Raw genomic sequence first — 5857 nt, 5'->3', positions numbered from 1 at the left:
GGAGATTTTATTTAATTCCAGTATCTTTAAATTTACCTCATTTGCAACATCATGTTTAAGAGATTTTCTAACCTTAGGCCACTTGGGGCAATCAACAGAGGGATCTCACCATTACCAATCCAGAGTCTGGGACCTTCTCTCCTTTGTAAGGAGTCCTGACAAATGAATTTGGTATCCAGGAAATCACTTCTAAACAAGCTGGAGCACAGACATAATGGATTTAGAGCCAAAGACTTATTTCAAATCCTGACTCCCATACTTATTTCCTATATGACCTTGAATAAATCATTCTACCTCCTTGTGACTCAGTAAAATCATCTAAGATGAGGATTTGGGCTTTTCAGCTGTCGATGCTATAATCCATGTAGAGGAGGATGTCTAGAATGGTGAGGGGAATGGATACCATAAGCACACAAAAACTATGTAAAGGAACTGGAGATCATTTCAAAAATGCGTGGGAGAGTAGAGGATGGAAATACGGTAAATATGAAATATTTTTTTAAAATTTTATTTATTTATTTTTTAAATAGCCTTTTATTTACAGGATATATGCATGTGTAACTTTACAGCATTAACAATTGCCAAACCTCTTGTTCCAATTTTTCACCTCTTACCCCCCCACCCCCTCCCCTAGATGGCAGGATGACCAGTAGATGTTAAATATATTAAAATATAAATTAGATACACAATAAGTATACATGACCAAAACGTTATTTTGCTGTACAAAAAGAATCAGACTCTGAAATATTGTACAATTAGCTTGTGAAGGAAATCAAAAATGCAGGTGTGCATAAATATAGGGATTGGGAATTCAATGTAATGGTTTTTAGTCATCTCCCAGAGTTCTTTTTCTGGGCATAGCTGGTTCAGTTCATTACTGCTCCATTGGAAATGATTTGGTTGATCTCGTTGCTGAGGATGGCCTGGTCCATCAGAACTGGTCATCATATAGTATTGTTGTTGAAGTATATAATGATCTCCTGGTCCTGCTCATTTCACTCAGCATCAGTTCGTGTAAGTCTCTCCAGGCCTTTCTGAAATCATCCTTTTGGTCATTTCTTACAGAACAGTAATATTCCATAATATTCATATACCATAATTTATTCAGCCATTCTCCAACTGATGGACATCCATTCAGTTTCCAGTTTTTAGCCACTACAAAAAGGGCTGCCACAAACATTCGTGCACATACAGGTCCCTTTCCCTTCTTTATAATCTCTTTGGGATATAATCCCAGTAGTAACACTGCTGGATCAAAGGGTATGCACAGTTTGATAACTTTTTGAGCATAGTTCCAAACTACTCTCCAAAATGGTTGGATTCGTTCACAACTCCACCAACAATGTATCAATGTCCCAGTTTTCCCGCATCCCCTCCAACAATCATCATTATTTTTTCCTGTCATCTTAGCCAATCTGACAGGTGTGTAGTGGTATCTTAGAGTTGTCTTAATTTGCATTTCTCTGATTAATAATGATTTGGAGCATGGTAGATATGAAATTATCAGTTATCATGTGGAAGTGTCATGTGTAAGAGGGATTCAGTTTGATCTTCTTGACCCTTGAGGGCAATAATATATCCAAAAGGATGAAGTTAAAATTATACTAATTCTATTTCAATATAAGGAAAAACTTCTTAGTAATAAAAGTTGTCCAGCAGTAGAACAGGCTCCTTCAGGAGGTCAATCAATTGGTCATCCAGCAAGTATTTTAATGGTGAATTTTCTGTCATGGATACTTCAAATAGAGACTATATGTCATCACTTGTCAAGAATATTGTAAAGGAAAGTCCTGCTCTCAGCTAATTATTGAACTAGATGACCTCTTGTTGAACTTGAAATCCAAAAAACCTAACTTCACAAGTATAAGATGTGAGATATATGGCTAGATATATCTGAAAATATATATCTGAAAAAAATCTGGGAATATTAGTGGATTCATAGTCCATTTTTATTCCATTAATTATGAGACAATAGCATAGTATAAAAGTCAAAGAAGCTAATGTAATTTTAAGCCAGTTTTATGTCCAGGGGCTAGGAAAGTAAGCACCATGCTTCATATACTCAGCTCTGAGCAGCTATCATTAGGGATACTGCATTCAGTTCTGATTGCAACATTTTAGGAGAATAACAAGAATAACAAGAGGAAAAATGGGGAAGGGCCTTGAGTTAATGCCATATAAGTTTTGGCTTAGCCAGAAAAAGAGAAATCTTAGGGAACAAATGATATGTGGGAACAAATTACACATATCATTGTGTGGGAGTATGTTATTTTTTTTCCTATTAGAATGTAAGCTCCTTGAAAGCAGACACTTTTTGTTTTTAACTTTGGATATTCAAAGTCAAGAACAAAATAGGCATTTCATATGTACTTGTCAAAGAAGTGAATAAATATTCCCAGTGTCTGAAAGCTTACCTTGGGGAAAGAGGGAGTAGACTTATATGTCTGGTAACAGGAATGGATGGCATTTCCCAAAGAGATATTTAGGCTTGATGTAATGATGAGACCCCTTCACTACAGCCCTTCAAGAAAAATTTAGATGACCTCTTTTCAGGGATGCTGTAGAATGGGCAGATCAAGTACAGGTCACATCCAATGGCCTCTGAGGTCCCTGTGCCTTCTCACTTTGGCACTGATTATTTTTGTCAGTCAGTATCAACTTGGATGGGCCTATAATGTTTCAGAAACTTCCATCAGAAGCATTATCCCTGAAAAACTTGTTATTAAGATTTAGAGCTAGAGGGCACCTTAGCAATCAGCTAATCCACAATATCCTTTTTACATATGGGAAAAATAATGCCCATAAAGGTGAAGTGATTTATTTGCCCAAGGTCATATATAAGTGATAATAACAGTGTCTAGGATTTGAACTCATTTCCTCTGAAGTTAAATCTAGCACTCTTCATTCCCAGTTGTTACTGTTCAGTCATTTCAGTTGCATCTGACTCTTCATGACCCCATTTGAAGTTTTCTTGACAAACATACTGGAATAGTTGGTCATTTCCTTCTCCAGCTTATTTTTACAGATGAGGAAACTGAGTTAAACATGCTTAAGTGACTTGGAGAGATTCCCACAGCTAGTAAGTATCTGAGGCCAGATTTGAACTCATGAAGATGAGTCTTCCTGCCTTCTAACCCAGTACACTTTTCACTGTATCATCTAGCTGCTCAACTATCCTCTCTAGCTGGCAGGAAACAAAGAGAGCTCTCAAGAACTTAAGCTCTACAAGGGAAAAATATCAAGTCACTTTCTTTCACTCTGACTTTTTCATTCCCTGAGGAACCATCTTAAAAATGTAAATGTCAGAAGATGCTGATGTAATGTTGTTTTTTCTGTGTTTAAAAACAAAAACATCCTCACTAAAATATTTGTGGATTTAAGAGAACCCTCCAGTATGTGGGGCAGGAATAATTGTAATTTAAATTTGGCTTCAAAAATACAAATATTTGTATTTGTGCTAGACTGAACATGGTCTAAGAGAGGAACGTGGCCATGTGCATCCCAACGAAGGCACAAACCTATGTCTGTGGGTGGATAGAAAGAGTTGGAAAGGATCCCAGCATTATAGCTTAAGATCTAGCAGTGCCCTTGCAGATTATTTAGCAGATGAGGAAAAGGAAGTATACAAGCTTTTTAGAACAACCAGGAGCCATTAAGGTGAAGATATGAAGAGATAGAAATGTGTTTTTAGAGAAATCGGATTAGGGAACAGGATGAGTGGCTACAGTAAACAGCCATTAGGGAAAACCTAAAAGTTCTAAGGGCAGGATAAGGAAAGAGTCTCAGGAAAGAGAGAGACAAGATTATCAGTAGGCAATAATGCATGGAGTCCTTGTCTTAGTGTCAGGATGACCTGGTTCCAAACCCCACTTCTGACACAACTAGGTATGGGAGGCCGCCTTTGACAAATCACTTCTCTGGGCCTTAGTTTTCTCAATTGTTAAGTGAGAGGTTGGACTTAATGACCCAGTCCTTTTCAGCTCTAGCTTGATCATCCTAAAATTTCTATGTTAGGAGGTAAGGGAACAATAGAAAACAGTTTTAATCTGAAATGTGATTCTGTGACTAAGGGATTAGCTGAAGGCTAAGAGTGGAATGGAGAGTAACAACTTGTGAAGTGCCTAACTAGGATATTGAGAGGCACCAAACTAGTTTGTGTGATGGAATAATGTGGCCGTACCTTACTTGGCCTTCCAAGATTTCATAGGATCATTGATGAAGACCTAGAAGGAGCCTTAAAGATCATTTTGTCCATCCCTTTCATTTTTCTGATAAAGAATCATTCTTCAGTTGTTTTGCATTGTGCCTGACTCTCTGTGACTATATTTGGGGTTTTCTTGGTAGAGACATTGTAGTGGTTTGCCATCTTCTTCTCCAGTTCATTTTACAGATGAGGAAACTGAGACAAATGGGGTTAAGTGACTTGCCCAGGGTCACACAGCTAGTGAATGTCTCAGGCTGGATTTGAACTCGGGAAGATGAGTCTTTCTCTTAATAAATATCAGAGACAAGATTTGAACCTAGATTCTCTGATCCCATAGCCAACCCTCACTGTCCATCCATTTAACATAGTGCCTGGCACAACACAGAGTTGAGTGATCCAGCGATCCATTTTTTATACTAGAAGGACTGGCCAATCTAGCCTCCTACCCCTAAGGCATATTAATCTCCCAATCCTTAGGGAAAACAGCATGTAGGAACTTGAAGCAGTGAGCAAAGGCCCTGGGAGAGAGGTACCACTATAATAGACCTCTGAGGGATTGGCTTGGGAAAACATAAGGGTGTAAGGACTGGACAATTAGCAAAGGACAAAAGGTTCAGGGACCAATGAGATTAGAATTTCACTATGGAGAGGAAGCCTATCCCCTATTGATATTCTGGGCTAAATACCCAGTTACCCTGCTCTAATTATGGTGGAACATCAGTAACCAAGGGTGAGTATCAATTTTGGAGAAAGATAAGACCTTTTCTTTGTCCCTGAAATCTTACCAATAGAAAGCCATTTTATCTGTAAGGCTAGCCTTAATGGGAAAAGAAATCTACCAAGGAACAGGGACATTTGTTGTACAAATGCCTGCCAGTGATCATTGATTGATGGGATTTGAGATTGCTCCCCATCTAGGAAGCTGGAAAAGTGAGCAGCTTCAGCTCCACAAACCATCTGTATCTTCTCCCAGGGGGGAAAAATACACCCCGGCCTTGTTGAGAAATGGACAAAGGAATGAAAGTGTCCACCCTGCACAGCTGGAGAACCACTTTCCCTCTAAAATATAACCCTTTATGTTGTTGACAGAAAGTCAGTATGGCAAAACATCTTTTCCTAGCCAGAAAACAGGGCTTGGGGAACTGATTCCTTCCCCCTTCCCTCCTCTGGAACTAAGTATAGGTACCTCTGAGTAAAGCCTTGTCTGACTTAGGAAAGCAAGAACGATGAATACATAAAGGTGAGTTGTTTTTTAATACTGAGGTTTAAAGGACTAAAGTCTTCCTTTAGCATTTCACCACAGAGTGAGGGGACCTTTGGGCTCCCAAAGGGAGCCCAAGCTCTGCAATATCTATTCCAAACCTGAAAGTCTTCTAGTATGAATCCAGCAATGAGCTATGTCAGAAAGACTCATTGTCAGAATGTTCCAAGAATGATGAATTTTCTTGCCATAACAATTTTTGATGGAAGACCTAATTCTTTAGAAGGGTTTCAATCTGTATTAATGTATTAACTATTCATATAAAAAATCATAAATCCTTGAAGCACAGAAACAAAGTTTATATTTAGAGGATTGGTTTAAAGGTCTCATGACCAGCAAGATGGCAGAAGAGATGCTTTCTGAAAATGTCCTCACCCTTAACCTTGAAGAGA

This window comes from Sarcophilus harrisii, chromosome 2 (genome assembly GCF_902635505.1).
Source record: "Sarcophilus harrisii chromosome 2, mSarHar1.11, whole genome shotgun sequence".
In the NCBI taxonomy this organism is placed as follows: domain Eukaryota; kingdom Metazoa; phylum Chordata; class Mammalia; order Dasyuromorphia; family Dasyuridae; genus Sarcophilus; species Sarcophilus harrisii.
This window is presented reverse-complemented; position numbering follows the sequence as displayed.